Below are 17595 nucleotides of genomic sequence, written 5' to 3'. Positions count from 1 at the left end.
TCTGAAATGTAACATTTTTAGGAAGTTCTGGGGATATAAAAACGTTTAAACACACGCCAGCATATAACTCAACTCGTCATTATAGGTCTTAGAGATAACTTAATATTATCAACGACCAAACGTCATATAGTGACAAAAACAGTTTATTATAATATCTAAATAATTTTTAAAATACAAAGCAGATGTAGAACTAGATAATTAACTTTAATCTTGCATCTTGAAAAAACAAAAATAATATAATTAGGAAAACATGTCCAAGGTTTTGAAAATACTTACCAGCATACATAAAAAAAAATCTTTTTTCTATGTTACTCTCTGCTTTATGAAACCATATTATACGCTAACCTTTTATTAAAGCTAAAAACCAACATTTTCTGTCCAGTTCTTCCGTCAATAAAACCCATGGACTGTTGTTTCTATCAAGCAACTTGTGCAGTCGGCACTTCCAAGCATGCGCACATTATTTTACCTAAAGTCCACCAATCTCAGGCCAACTAATTTTTTAGGCGTTTAAACTAGATAGATATAAAAGAGACTCAATCTGAAGAGTTATGATCAAGGTATCCAGAACCCTTCAGAAGTTTAATTACATCATCTCTTCGGACCGTATTCGTGAGTTCTTATTTTTCCTTATAAAGAAGTAGATCTAAGACTTTTCGTTCAAGTAGAAATAGCTGTTATATACTTTATGATATATTTTATTTAATTTTTGTTCTATATAGGTGTTTGTATATAAGTTAATATCAGAAAGCCACCCAATATGGTAGTCTTCGTACTTTATTTTTTTAATTCTGTTCCATATACTTAATACCAAAATAATTATTGCTAAATATCCATCTCACCAAAAACTGAAAGAGCGACAGAAACACAACTTATAAATTTTGTGAGAAGTTAAAGTTAAAAACTAAGAAAACATAGTTAAAATATTTCGATGTAAAACATTAAATTATGTTAGAAAGAAACTACATTTATTGACGAAAGTAATGGACATGGTATATTTACAACTGACATATTAGTTATCTAAAAACTCCCTTCTATGATAAGTAGATATGATCTGCTTTTAATTTATTATTATCTATATAGCAAATCTCAAAATCACAAGTTTTCTGTTAATTAAATGCCAGCCTTTCTGCCTGAATATAATTAGTAATTTTCAGTTTAGTTTACTAACAAGCATGAACTTCCTACATAAAATTATTTTTAAAAGGTAAACCCAATGATAAACTTTGTAAAAAGCACAACTTAGAGCTTGAAAACATAGTTATTTCTTGTGGTTTAAGATCCTAAGAAATATTCGTATCAACCATAATTCGTATTTCTCAAGCAGATAACAATTATTTAAAGGAATTTAACTTTTTTGAATGAGTAATTTACTGTTATAAAAATCAACTGAAATACTACATGAAACGGGTTTTAATCATGTGTATCACGAAAAAAAAAAACAAAAATCAAATTAAAATAATAATTTTCTTCCTGAAACCTTAAACTTCGATGGATAGCAATCGTATTTAACAGTTACGTATATAACTTTAAAGTTAATCATATCCATATGACATATAATGAACTTTAACAGTTTCTGAGATCCGATATTATAACACTGTTTATTACATTTCAGCACAACAGCAATGTCCTCAAGGAGTCGCGTGCTTATCTGCCTTCTATTGGCTCTCGTCATTGTCAACCAAGTTACGTCACAAATCACTTTCCCTCGAGGATGGAAACCAGGAAAACGATCAAGTAACTGCGAGGAGCTTGAAAACAATTTTGTTTGGCAACTGAAACGTCTAATTAAGGTTTAATTATTTGAAACCTGGTTTCTCTTTCATGATTTGTAGTGATTTCCTTAATTAAACTTTAAAACAACTTCATATATTGCATTAAAAAGTAAAGCCAAAGGTACAAATACAGTACAATAATAATAACAACCTTAGTTACAGTATACAAATAATCATTATAAGAGGCCAGTTATAAAGAGGAGTGTCTTTCACCGAAACCGATAAAATTGACTAGTAACAAGTTGTTGATTAAATCATAGATTCGGCCCAAGAAACTTTTAATACGTTAACTACTACTTTGCTCAAGGACGATCTAGTAATGAATTAAGTATTTTGATAAATCAGTAATATTAAAAAACATGTTTAAGTTATTGAATCCACATTAAGGAAAGGAATGACACTAGTTTAGCATGGTACCATTCGAATCGTTTGGGGACATTACAAATTATTTTCAAAAACAGATTTGAAAATTATCTCAAAATAAAAGAGATCATGGTAAGATATTGTATATTTCTTTAGTAAGTGTTTCATGTTACTGGCGTAGTTTTAAGGTAATTATGTTTGAAAAGTCTGATTATATTTTGTGTTTATTTGAAAAATAACAGTTTAAATGTACATCTCTCGTATTGAACTTTTTCTGTTATATTCTTTGTTTTGTTTAACACAGGATGGAGCAGCTAGACTTGCTGAATGTTACGATTTTTACAGTTTCGACGACATAAGAAAAGACAACTGAAATCTTCCCAAGTTCTTGGATTTACCATGAAACTAACTTATTGTATTGGATAAACGTGTATCACGAATAAACGTGTATTTTATTGTTATATGAAATAAAGTGCATTAGTAACAGCATCGTACGATTTTTTTATCACGAACAAATAACACTAGAGACATGACAACTATTTTCTCTTAAAGAATTTATAGAACATTTTGTTTCATTTTCCGAACGATTTTTAATGTAGTTTTCATTTTTCTACAAAGGAAGATGAGCATGATAACGTGGAACATTCTAATAGTCGTTTATTATTCCCATGTAAAAAAAAATACCTTAAAGTAATCCATATAAATGAAAGCAAAATTAGATCCCATTTGCATAAAATGTGAGTGTGTTTTTCTTATAACAACGCCACATCGGGCTATATGTTTTGTCCACCGAGGAAGAATGAAACTCCTGCAACGGTGGATTTCGTAGACTTACTAGAGTTTTAAAACTCTATCGTAATTTCAGAAAATTAATAATGTAATCCAGGAAAAAACGAATTTTATGTGATTGTCTAGTATTAGTTCCAAACATTCCCTTTGTTTTTCTTTTCAAGTAACTTAATTTTTTGCTCTTTTTCTTTCTCGTGATAAAAACTACCGAAGGAAAAAAATAACATAGTCTTCAACGAAAATGTTTAATGAAGTGGACACAAAGTCCCTCCATTGCGTCACTGGCAAGTTTTGGACTCTCAACACTGTAATCCCACGGTTTGAATTCCCGTGTTGGTCAGAGCGTAGGTTCTCCATTGTGTAGCTTTATGGTAACTAAACATCGAAGACCAAATCAAAATAAAATAAAACATAGAAAAAGTTGGATAATTTTAATAGATCAGACTCAAAATAAAAAGGTTTTTACAGTAGTTCAAAGGTTAAACAAGAAAATGGTGGACTTCGTGTTTGTGAGTAAAATAAATAAATAGTAAATTAGAAAAATACAGGAAACTTTTAGCGAATCAAAATTCACATCGTTACTATTCAAAATTACTGTGTTAACTCCCCCAAGAACTTTAAAGTTTTAAACATACATATATTAGTCTGACCTCAGTGTGTATTCTCTTTCGGCTCCACATATGTGACTATTTTACTGACTAAGAGTAGCACACAAAACGATTCTTCTATTGCACTGATCCAAATGCTACTTCTAAGACAATCAAAACACAAAAAATAAACATAAAATTAAATTAAATTATACTATATTTTAAACTCTGTATTAAGGAGATATATCAACATTAAGAACTAAATCTATCAAATAATGACACATTTCACCAAGAAATCTCGTGATTGTATAACATAATGAGAAGTATCTAACTCGAGGATTATCAAAGACTGTCATCAGTAATATCTTATCAATTCGAAATTAAAATATTGTATTGCGCATGTGATATTCACAACTTCTTAAAACTCTTACAGGTTATGTCCGTAGAATTCGAAAACTATTTATAAAAATTAGAATACTTTTTTTTTCTGGCAATATTTAAACACAGAAATTACCTGCTGAATTTCTGGTGATACAAGACATCATGTTATATAAAAGAAATAATTATTTTATCTTAAAAAGCAATATGAGCATACAATTGTTCGATAGACTCTACTGAAATGAATGAAATCACATAAAATCCCAGATATTAAAGTGGAAGCTCATATCACTAATCTGGCATGCTTCAATTCTTGACTGTGAAACTTACCAATGATTCACAGTATTAGTAATATCCATAAACTATTGCAAACATATATACACTTTCAGCACTCTTAGAGACTTTACTTCATCAAATAATCTTGTATCCATGTCCTTCAGTAGATTTTTGAATGTATATCGACCCCGTCATTAGTTATTTTTAAGAAAAAAAACAAGAGTGTTCAAGAATGTTGAAACAAAAGATGACTCTCAGCGAACTTTGACATGGAGAGGTTCTATTTTTTTAATAATTGCTAAAATATTAAAAGCATATTTTAGTTATTGTGGATGCTCCCTATATTACTGGTTTCTAAAACACAGAACGACTAACTGAAGTTTATGATTTTCATCAAGACCTGATGTACTAATACTGTCTTTAACTGTATTGTATTATTATTTGATATTAATTTCTATTAATAGTTGTTTACTATTAGCTTAAAAATAGGCTCGATTATTTTTCTGTATTTTTACGTAGAAGTACAACAATACTTCTGGGAGAAAAGGATCCTGAGAGTCCTGTTAGTATTTGATGGATAGGGTTCTTGATTCACTGACTTGAATCCCACCATCGAAAATACTCTCTCTTTCTGTCGTGACGGCCGTTTCTACTCGTATTTGATAAAGAGTAGCCCAAGAGATGGCGGCGTGTGATGATGACTAACTACTTTCTCTCTAATCTGTCACTTCAAAACTACATACGATTATCAGAGTTAGCGTTCGAGTAGCTTTGCGCAGAATTCAAATACAAATACTTTTCTCGTTTTATACAATACTTTTCTCTTTTGGAAAATTTGATTTTCGGAGTTTCCTGAACATTAGTAAACTGAATACCCACATCTTCAGAGTTTCCTGAACATTTGTAAACTGAATATCCACATCTTCAAACGAACTTTATAAATCACCGAATTTAATCAATATTTTCTTTTGAGTATGTAATGTACGTTCTATACAATTGTATAGTAGTTAACATTCCACCCCTTTGATTGATGGATTCGATATTTGAGACGTGGTACCGTTGAACACTCCATTTATGTTCACCTGTGGGTGTGATATAAAAGTGATAATTTATCTTATTATTCGAAATAAAAAGTTCAGGAAAGTTATCGTTACGATAGGCTCTGTTGGGCGGTCACCTGTCATTTGGAACTGTTATTCCTGAGTTGTAGTTGCCTTTAACTTGGTCGTTTAGTTAGTATACATCAAGGTGCTGTTCAGGTTAAAAGCGCTAATTGTGACTTATTTTTAATTTTTCAGGTCCTTTGCAACGTTTTTAAATTAGTCATTCTCAAGTTTCTAAGCTTTTACCAGATATTTCTCCGTCACTTCCTATCACTTTCTCAGCACACTAACATAGTATTTCTCTAAATTACCGATTACAATTTTCAATCTTACATCCCAGTAGTTTACTCTTCGTACATTTACTGGTAAGTAAATACCTACAGAGTACAATTCGACAAATATCTTGATATCGTATGTAAAATTGTCCCATTTCTAAATACAAATATGGCTTGATAAAGACCGTATAATACGAACAGCTATGGCACACAAAGAAACCTCAACAATAAATCATATTTTCACGAGGTTACATTAGACGATGGAAGGATGGAGGAGATCAGCGAGATATTGCCAAGTGACTTGAAATATTGCTGTCTCAAGAGAATAAGGTTACAATATAATTCCAGTCACGTCGGATGACAACAGTTTCCGCATAGTCTTGACGGTTAAAACAGAATGGTTTCTTTATACTGTGAGTAAACTAGCTAGACGAAAACCATTTTTCCTCCCCAAGCGATATCTTACTCGACAAGAGTGAACACCTTAGAAACAATCACAATATCCTGTAATTTGTGACACTAATATTTTCCGATGAGTCGAAACCTACACAATTCTCGAACTGCGTACTATCCTCTCATAAATTATGGTTGAACCTGTTACTTGCCTCAGCAGAACAGAGCGATATTTATTTTATGGTGTGAATTGCACAGCAGGTGATTTGAGAAAGTACCGTCACTGCTACTCAACATATATTTCTCGAATAGAGGTCTTCTAACTGCCTATGTCAATGGTCGGCTTACTAGCAAGGCACGGTTTTCATGCAAGCTGGAGTTCATCGTTATTCATCTCTAGTGACAAAACAATGGCTTAAGGGCTGGAGCATTACCACGTTTCTCTTGATCGGGCCAATCGCATGATATGAACACTATATAGAACCTGTGCTTGGATCACTACCTAAACAAAATGACTAGTTAATAATAATAATAAGTATACAAAAATAGATGATCGGTGTCAAAATAATATAAATAATTTGTTATTAATCACGATGGGCCACCAAACATGCTCGCCTTTTCAGTCGTGGGGTGTTATAATGGGACGGTCAATCCCACTATTCGTTGGTAAACGAGTAGCCCAAGAGTTGGCGGTGGGTGGTGATGACTAGCTGCCTTTCCTCTAGTCTTACACTTCTAAATTCGGGACGGCTAGTGCGGATAGCCCTCGAGTAGCTTTGCGCAAAATTAAAAACAAACAAACAAACATTAATCACGACCGTAAACACTTGGTCTGTAAATAACCTAAAGAAAAAAAATGATAATAATTACAGTTCACGTACTCTGACTTGTTCACACCATAACAGTCATTGTTCATGAAGAATTAATTTATACACACACACACATATATATATCACACGTAAGCCTATTATATGTGTGTATATGTATATAGCGCCTTCATTGGTGCTATATTTGTCGTGCCCCACTAAGTATTGGTCAAAGGCCTCGTCGGCACTGGATAAGTTAGTGTGATTAACGTATTAAAAACATATTTTCCTTTGCTTTCACTCACGATTTCTTAGAATTACCTACGAAATTGTCTCACAAAAAAAAAAAAAAAATAAAAACTCTAGGGACACTCTCATCCAAGTTCTTTGCAAAATATAGGGGTAAAGACTCATGGTCTCGGGCTTAAAATCATTTAAACACGATTAAAAACCGTATTTATGTCTTATTATATTATACTAATAGTAGGGCCCGGCATGACCAAGCGTGTTAAGGCGTTTGACTCGTAATCGGAGGGTCGCGAGTTCGAATCCCGGTCGCACTAAACATGCTTGCCCTTTCAGCCGTGGGGGCGTTATAATGTGACGGTCAATCCTACTATTCTTTGATAAAAGAGTAGCCCAAGAGTTAGCGGTGGGTGGTGATGACTAGGTGCCTTCCCTCTAGTCTTACACTGCTAAATTAGGGGCAGCTAGCGCAAGTAGCCCTTGTGTAGCATTGCGCGATATAAAAAAAAAACACAAAAGACTTCGACGTTTTTTTATTATTATGAGTTTGACCGTGCTGTCTATAGGAACTTAAAGAACACTCTTGTGTTCTGATTGACAGAAATAACAATACGGAAATAAATGCAAAATTAGTAACTTAAACGAAGTTAAAATTAATACGGATTTGTATCTTTCTCATGAGATTTACTGGCATATGTTGATGAATGTATCATTCATGAATTCAACAGAAAAAAAAATTACCTCTCTCTTTCAGTGTATTTGTTTAGCAAATATGTGAACAAGAAAGTATAATTTTTTGTTAAATTATCGAATAACATGAAAGAGAATCTAATTTTGAACGATATCTTGGCGGCTGGATATATGTTTTTTTTTTTTTTTTCTTTAACCATAATGAGCTCTGTCAACGTTTTAAAGTCAAAAAGTCAAATACATTTCAACATGTAGCTTTTACTTTTCTTCTGTGCTTCATGCCTTTATGAGTTTGTAGTACATTTCCAGTTCTCTTCCGCTTCTTTTACCAATCTTTCTCAACGTCAAGTCTGTTGCATTTTGTTGAAGACACTCGAACTGTTGACCATCGGCAGTCTTTTGACTACTGAACTATAAACAGCAAACTACTGGAGTTACCGCTACATTGTATACTCAGCGGATTTCTATGCTGCTAGAAATAAAAGTTCAATAGAACTTTTAAAATACTAACAGAGCTCACAAACAGAAAACGATATTTGATTTTAGTCGAAGTAACTATTTATAAACCATATTACATTACATGACATTTAATTTACATCAGATTATTTACATAAACGGTGTATCATTGTAGCTGGTGTGAGAACTATGGCGCTAAAAACTGGGATTCGATACCTGTGGTCGGCGCAGAATAGGCAGTCAATACTGTAGCTTTGTCATTTTATGTCCGTAAAGATTTACCACCGTCCCCACACCAGAAGTGGGTTGCGAGACCAGTGTTGGGCAGAACACAGATAGCCCCTGTGTAGTTTTGTGCTACAAACTACAAACATTAAAGTCTAGAGTGCGATAAAATTCATTTCATTTTAAAATCATGTTGCATGTTAAGTTTTAAACAAAATTTAATATTTACGTTAACGAATGCCAAAATCCTAAACACAAATACCAAGAAGCAGGGATTTGTTTGTTTTTTGAATTTCGAGCAAAGCCACACGAGGGCTAATTTAGCAGTGTAAGAATAGAGGGAAAGCAGCTATCAACACTATCCGCCGCAAACTCTTGGACTACTCTCTTACCAACGAATAGTGAGATTGACGGTCACACTATAACGCCCCCATATCTGAAAGTGCGAGCGTGTTTGATGCGACAGAGATTCGAATCCGCAATTCTCGAGCGCCCTAACCACCTACCCATGCCGGGCCTAAGAGGCAGTGTAAATAACACTTCTAATAAAGAAGTTGGGATTAACGTTCACAATATAATCCAACTATAACGACTGGATTGTTTAAATTAACATTCACGGCAGCAAATTAAATAAATTAAACAATTTTTGATCAATATAAAATAAGTTAGGAGCATTTTATAGAAGTCTTGTTGATTATGTAAGTTAGGAGCATTTTATAGAAGTCTTGGTGATTGTGTGACTTTTTTATGAAATTAAACTCTAAGCTCATTTACTTCATTGTTATGTAACTTTTAAATGCCATATTAGTGGAATTGTATAAGAGACAGTGGGCTAATATTCTGCTCATATAAAATTTAGGTGATGAAATTTGTATAACTGGCTGCTTGTTTAAAGTTTCAGTCATTTGGACAAAAATTTATAGAACTGTCAGTTTAAGAAATGAACGTTTTCCAGTTTACAGGATCTATGATTACCCTTTGTATCTAAAACATAAACAGCACAGTTGGAATTTGGTGAAGTTGTATATAAAATATTTACATCATTCCTTGAGTGTTAAGGATAAAAAAATTTAATCAGTTCCAGTTTTAAAATGAGACAAAACAAGTTATGCAAAAATATTGCACAAAGAAAGATGGTCCATTTTTCTTTTAGCCATAAAAAACATAATTTTATATATATTTTTTTAATTTGCTCTTTTCAATATTCAGAACTTCATAAATCATTGAAGCAACTTAGTACGTCTTGTTTAATTTCGCGTTCCATATTAATACCAGCTAGCTTGTTGAAGCTGTGAAGTAATTACTAAAGGAATAAAAGAAAAAGATGGAATCCATTGTTAGTAAGTGATGATGTTCTATCACTGCTATTCTACATAATGTCTTTGAGAAATACACGAATATGCCTAGAAAGTTATGAATATATTTATTTCTGTTGTTCAGTACCCTACACAAGCCGAACTCCATGACTTTTGTCAGCTTGAGGCGACTGTATTGTAACTACATTTAAAAATAAAAAGATTATCTTGTTTGTACACTTTACCTTGTTAGCTGTGATCGGCTTAACTTTATTGAACTTTCACAAGAGAAAGATTTAACTAGAAAAGAGCAGTTCTAGTAGACAGTATGGGTTTACATGTCCCTCTTCCCTTCGGCTCAGTGGTAAATGTGACGGATTATTACTTTAAAATTCACAACTATATCGATGAGGAGAGTACAACACAAATAGCTCGTTGTGCAGTTTTGTGTTTGAAAACAGTAAAAAACATTGCTATGGGATTTTTCTGTGCATTTATTTGGAAGCTCGACTGTCTGACTGAAAGAAATAAAGGGATCCATACAATTAACAAGGGACCTCAAGCTTGTTCGATTTCTATTTTTCAACTTCCTTCAATAGCTTCTAACCAAGGAGAAACGGAATTCTACTGGAAAAAAAAATGCTTGTTTATTTGCATTTAAAAACAAATTAACATAATACTCTGCAGGTTTCTGTGCTATACCCTCCACGGAAACCGAAATATGGTTTCTAGTGTTACAAGTCCCCTTATTGGCCGCTATGCCACTTTAATGCTAAATAAAGACAGCGCTTCTGGTAGACTGCACGAAGATAAATAATGCATGATATCTATTTACATTTCTATCTTGTTCCTATTGTAATTTCCTTGTACTTTTTGAATGATAAACTTGAATATAAAACATAACTGTAGTAAGATATCAAGGTGAGATGTATTTTACTGAACTCCCACTTATTTTTATAATTTTGGTCTCAAAGGAAGTTCACATATTCTGTGATATAGAGGAATTTTATATTTTGAAATGTTGAAAAATATTTTGTGTCTTGCATTGTATTTAATTATTTGTATACTTTAATACATTGTAGTTACTGTCAGAGATTATTTTAATTACACACAATTTTTTTATTAAATGTATTCATCATTTTAAGGTTTAACGAAGAACTGATAAAATATATAACTATTTAATTTCATATTGTCATGAACCATTTACTGCTAATAGGCCAGTCATGGTCAGGTGGTTAAAGGCCAGGCATGGTCAGGTGGTTAAGGCACTTGACTTATAATTTAAGAATCACAAGTTTGAATCCTCCTCACACCAACCATGCTCAACCTTTTAGCCGTGAGGTGTTATAATGTGATAGTTAATCCCCCTATTTGTGGGTGAAAGGGTAGCCCAAGATTTGACTAGCTGCCTTCCGTCGAGCGCAGATAAGATAGTTCTCGTGTAGCTTTGTGCGAAATTGAAAAATAAACAAAGAAATGCTGCGAATAATAAAGTTGTGTTTCAAAGTCATCTGTGTTTGAAATAATTACAGCATAATGTAAATAAACGTCAGTGCTACTTGTTTGAAGGCAAGCACAAAGCACTCTCTGCTCTGTCCATCAGGGATATCGAAACCCGATTTTTAGCGATATAAGTCCCGAAACATGCCCCTGTGCTAGTAAGGGTGATACAGATTGAGATATTGATTTACAAACAATGTAAATGAAGTGTTAATTAGTATAACAAATAAACCAAAAGTGTCACCAGAGAGCCCGCAAAAAGTAGTTGTACTCTAGTCTATAAAGGTGACGGAGAGGACGGAGACATTTCCTGAGAACCCATACAAATGGTAATAAAATGTGTACGGAATGTATCAAATCCTTACAGGATGTTTAACCAGACATCAACTATGTCTTGAAATAAAGCACCATACAAAAAACTCAGAGATGGGGACGGAAAGTGCATTTTTGTTTCAACGCCCATGATAGCTCTCGGCAGCCTTCGGTCAGTGAATAGTACAATTCTCTTCTCTTTCAGTTATCTAAGCGTAACATGTTGGATTATGTAAAAAGTTCTTGGCTAAACACTCATAATGGACCTGCTAAGGACACTGCTGTATCATGCTTATTTTTTATTCATTTTGCGCAAAGCCAGACGAAGGCGATCTGCGCTAGCCGTCCCTAATTTAGGAGTTTAAGACTTAAAGGAAAGCAACTAGTCAACATCATCCACAACCAACTCTTAGGCTACTCTTTTAATCACGAATAGGAAAATTGCCCCTTCACATTATAACGCCCCCAAGGCTGGGATGGCGAGCATTTTTGGTGTTTGATGGGGATTTAAACCTGCGACCCTACAGATTACGAGTTAAGAGCCCTAACTACCAGACCATGCCCAGCCGCTTTCGAAACATCTAGAATGTTTATTCAAACATAAATTAAATATTGTTTTTATTTTATTCATATGAATAACTGTTAACGTTTCTCTAAATATTATTCTCTCTCTAAGTTTGATTTTGGTATTCAAAAATGTGTAATTTTCTTATGAAACTTTGTAGAACGGACGACAACTTGTGTCTCCACAACAGGCAGTTGCCATCCATTCTCCAAAGTTTCATCATGAATACACTGCCTAAACAATCTATCAAAGAATGTGCAATTTTTGTTTTTCCAAAATCATTTGTGGTTTTATTTCTCATTTATGTAAGAAGGTCATTATATTTCTTAGGTCAGTCAAATTACTTGACCAATAATACTTTGAGTTTTTCTCAGTTACATTTTCAATAATAAATATTGCTCCTAATGTCCTTAGTAAAGAGTATAATTTTGCTTTTCACATAAAATTTTCATTAATTTTATTTCATTATTCGCTATTCGGTTCTTTGATGTTGGACGTATATCTGAATGACAGTCATGCAGTTCTTTTGGATGCCCAAATCTACTTTTAAAATAAAACCAATCTTAGGATCATCCTGTACTTTCATTGCATCAATAACTGCATAACTCTATTTAAATCTGCTATATGATGAATACTGACTCAATATTGAGTATTATCTCCAATATTAGCTAAATAAACAGGTTATTTATTACAACCATAATATTACATGTATTTATTTCTTGCTTTGCAATATGTATTACGATACTGAGTTGCACCTCCATGAATATCTTTCACAAACATTAAAATCATACCATGTTCAACCAATAATTCTGATTTAATTCTAATCATTTTTAACATTGCACCCCGTAATAAACCCCGTGCTGTCTTAATTTATGTTTTCAAACAAACATCTAAAACGTTCTCGAAAATATTAGTGGATATATAAAATTCAACCTTTGCATAAATATCACAATATTTTACTATAGTTTGTAGTTTAAACTTTTTACAAACATTTTGAGCATTTTTATAGTCATGGTCATCATGCAAAATATCACATTCATTTAATATAATATAAAATGTTCCTTTCAAAGGCAACCATGTTTTGTTATATTTATCTAATTTAAGGTTACCGATTGTTTTATTGAATACAATTTATTTTTGTTTATTGTTTGGAATTCAACCAATTTTTTTATCATCTAAGTCTGAAACCTTGATGAACATGTAGCTATCATATCGACTCATATTATGAATAAACAATGATATGTATGAAAAACTTATAAACAATGGATTACAACTTTTGTAGACCAGTTCTCATAATTATAATAACTGTGAACGTTCTGTCCATTATGTGCTAATTTATCTTCATATTTTATATAACTAAATTTAGCTATGATTACCGTACAACAGTGTTACTTATTATAAGTTATTCCGGATGAGCCCGCAATTATTGCGTTACGTATTATGATTTCTAATAGCCTCAAACCGAGTTAAATTATAATTTAAACTTATATTGTTTGTTTTTAATTTGGCGCAAAGCTACACGAGGGTTATCTGCGCTAGCCGTTCCTAACTTAGCAGTGTAAGACTAGAAGGAAGGCACCTAGTCATACCCACCGACAACTCTTGGGCTACTCTTTTAGCAACGAATAGTGAGATTGATCGAAACATTTTAATGCCCCTACGGCTGAAATGGCGATCATGTTTGGTGTAACGGAGATTCAAACCCGCGACCCTCAGATCATGAACCGAAAAAACAAACCTTTTTATACCTTAACAATATCTCCTATATTAAATTCAAATCAATAAGCATCGATATAGTTATTAACATTATCTATTGAAAAGTTTACAAATGCCATTCGTTGGCTGTTTCTACTTTTCGAACAGATATTTGCATATTTCTGTATATCATACTTAATCAAAAACACTTTAGATACAAAAAAGAATTGAGTGTGACTTAAAGTAATAAAATAAAAATTGGCATCAAGTCTGATAGTTACACTTATAGCATCTAGTAACACTATGTAACACAAATTTTGTTCCTGGATAGTATGTGTTAATTCTTAATTGCTTATGTTGTAAAAGCGCAGAAAATGGCCATTATTCCCTCCAAACTTTGCTTTAGTGACATGGATAATTTTCTATGTAAAAACGAGCAAATATGCACATTTTCATTGATATAAGGTTTGAATAAAACAACATATGAATCAAGATTTACATGTATTTATACTAAAGTTATACAAAATGTTTAGAGGTGAGTAGTTTTTCGAGATTTGCGACTGTAATGTAAATCACTTTCACGTATCAGCCCCCCAAATATAGTCTCCCATCATGTTTTCGTTATACGCTCCTTGGTAGCGGCGTTTAAAGTCCAGTATACCTTGGTGGAAGCGCTCGCCTTGCTCCTCTGAGTATACTCCCATGTTTTCCTTGAATTTATCAAGATGTGCATCAAAGATATGAACTTTCAGGGGCATCCGGCAGCCAATTTTGCCATGGTTCTTCACCAAAGCCTCAACCAGTTCCACATAATTTTCGGCCTTGTGATTGCCCAAGAAGGCCCGAACCACTGTGACAAAGCTGCCCCAAGCTTTTTTTGCTTCCTACGGAGCTTTTGGGAATTCTGTGCACTCCAGGATCTTCTTTACTTGTGGTCTAATGAAGACACCAGCTTTGACCTTTGCCTCAGACAGCTTACGGAAGAAATCTCGAAGGCACTTGAAGGCTGCAGATTTCTTATCAAAAGCTGTGACAAATTGTTTCATAAGACCCAATTTTATGTGCAATGGTTGAAACGACACCTTCTAAAGGTCCACTTGTAGCTCACACTTGACATTGTGCCTCCCCACAAAGAACTCGATCCGTTGCAGTCAGTGCTTCCTATTGTGGTGCGCTGTGGTGTCCCTGCTGTCCCAAAGGCAAAGATAACAGGTAAACTTGGTAAAGCTTTCTTGAAGACCCATCAGGAATGCCACCATTTTGAAGTCTCCGATAACCTCATCACACTTCAAGGCTTCTAGCAAGGTCTTGACGTTGTTGCATACCTCTTTAAGTGCATCAAATGAGCCAGGGGAAGAGACGGATATTTATTACGCTATAGAGCAGCACAGCTTTGAGGCTTCTGGATGAGCTATCAATGAAGAGACACCACTTGTTCAGGGTTACGGGCAATTTCAATTGCCTCGCACAGACCGGATACATTGTGGCAGAAGCAGAGCCCATCTTGACGAGTGAAGAAGCTTGAAAAATGTTGGTGACGCTTCCTCTGACTTATGACTTGCAAGATCTACAACATTCTAGAAAGTTCTTGAAAAGTTTTATAAGTTAGAGAAAATTCTCTATCAGCTTCTCAGCACTGAATTTATCTAGAATATTCTGGAAAATAGGTAAATTTGAAAATTTCATTACCCAGGTCACAAAAGCAAAGTTTGAAGAGAAAAATAGGTCTTTTCCATTTACTTTAGGCATAAGCAATTGGGAAATAACACTTTCTGCCCAGGAACAAGAAAAAGTAAATATTATGTTACATAGTGTAATTTACCAATAGATATTCAATCATTAGACGCGTATTCTGTTTTACCCATCATCATGCCCCAAATTAAATTTTAATATAGGCCTTACTAACTATTTTTTTAAATATTTGCTGCAAACACCTTACACTGTGTATCAACGCTATAAGTGTAGCTAACAGTTTGATCGCCAATTTTGATTTCATTTCTTTAAATCGCATACTCAGTCATTTTAGCAGCACTTTTTCCATACCTGTGATGCTTTTCTTTAGATGTCATGACGTTTTCTGAATACACACCAATAAACCAGAGTAAGCAAGAAAGTCACACTCGATAGCAACCCACTCTAAGATCGCAACCCTATTACTTGGAACATATTTTTACTTTGCAAATCCAGCTAGATTCTGTAAAATACATGAGGGTAATTTTCTTTCTAAAATAGTGTTAATAGGTTCATTGTAATTTATATTAGCAGTTTCTTGTTATCATCCTGGCCCGGGCATGGCCAAGTGTGTTAAGGCGTTCGACTAGTAATCCGAGGGTCGCGGGTTCGAATCCACGTCACACCAAACACGCTCGTCATTTCAGCCTTGGGGGCGTTATAATGTTACAGTCATTCTCACTATTCGTTGGTAAAAGAGTAGCCCAAGAGTTCGCGGTGGGGGGTGATGACTAGCTGCCTTTCCTCTAGTCTTACACTGCTAAATTAGATACGGCTAGCGCAGATAGCCCTCGTGTAACCTGTAGGCTGTTTTGGTCGCACAGCACACTGCTGTGTGTCGTGATATATGTGTGTGTCCTTAGTTTTTTAAACTGATGTTATAATTCACTTACAAATTCATTTACGAAAAGTTGAATCTTGAATATCACTCATATTTTTCAATTCTTGATCTGCAATAAATTTATCATCTGTAGATTCTGATTCACAACATACTTCTTGCATGATTTATCTACTGTGTTCTTACTAGGATCACCTCTAGCTAGATCCTTTCACAACTTTCAAAAGGATTAAATTTATTTAGCTTCGAATCAGCTAGATCAACTAGATAGACCAAAGAACTGCAAACTGCAGTAAAAAACAAACAAGCCTGTTTTTAATGGTTTCTCTATTGGACAGCGGTAGGCTTACGGACTTACAAAGTTAAAATCCAGAATCCGATTCCTAGCGGTAGACACAGCAACTAGTCCGAATTTAGTTTCTTCTAAAATATAAGAAAACGAACAAAATAAAACTTTATTTAGAGGAAACAAAATACCAGTAAAGGTAAAAGTTGCCATTTATAAGATCATATTAAACCAATATTGATATACGGATCAAAAGAATGAGTTTTGGAAAACAAAGAAAAACAAAGAGTAAAATGCAGGTAGCAAAGATGATAGCCTTGAAATTCACTTGTGTGGTTACTCACAGAGATAAAATAAAGACGAAGGCATAAGAAGTGGATTCAGTGCCGGAATTCATAAAGAAGTCACTCGAGGTGGTATGAATTTGTCAATCAGACAGGTAAAAAGAGGTAATTGTGGAAATAAGGAATAAATACCAGCCGGAAGAAGGCATGTAGAACTACCTAAAGTAAGATTGAAACAGAGTATTAAACAAGCAATTGGAAATAGAGGAAGAAGAATTACACCACAATATGAGTGGATAACAAAGTTTTGTGGAGTAATGCAGGTTACAAACTTATAGACCAATAGGAAAAAGGATAATTAATTTTCCACTTCATTCTGTAATTTTATTTAAATGTTCTTCGTTGGTTATCTTATCCTCCTCTATTTTGGTCCTTTACAATCTTCCCATAAAAAGTTGGTTTTTATTTTTTACTCAAACGAATTAATAAACTTGCATCATTTTCAAGCAATGGCACAATGGCTCCGAACTGTGTTTTTTTCAAGTACAAACTTGTAGCTTATAGCTTCTCATTTGTTCACCATGTTCAGATCTAACTAAAATTTTGAGATCAAGAGGTCGAACACTTTCGACTGAAATATTTACCCACGAACTCATAGATTAATTTGCTCTAATTCTGCCTAAAATAATTTCAATTTAAGGGTAGCCTGGTGGAGATCCTAATGAGC

At 33.7% G+C, this 17595-nt stretch overlaps 1 long non-coding RNA gene across 1 annotated transcript; it reads left to right on the top strand.

Annotated features, from left to right (window-relative positions):
- Positions 1-546: 546 nt before the first annotated feature.
- Positions 547-2621, top strand: LOC143257999 (uncharacterized). The gene is made up of 3 exons (XR_013032083.1): positions 547-612; positions 1616-1793; positions 2443-2621. It is a non-coding gene; the product is annotated as an uncharacterized LOC143257999 (long non-coding RNA).
- Positions 2622-17595: the final 14974 nt, after the last annotated feature.

This window comes from Tachypleus tridentatus, chromosome 7 (genome assembly GCF_004210375.1).
Source record: "Tachypleus tridentatus isolate NWPU-2018 chromosome 7, ASM421037v1, whole genome shotgun sequence".
Lineage (NCBI taxonomy): Eukaryota > Metazoa > Arthropoda > Merostomata > Xiphosura > Limulidae > Tachypleus > Tachypleus tridentatus.
Note: the sequence above shows the minus strand (reverse complement) of the source record. Positions and strands in the feature narration are given on the sequence as shown.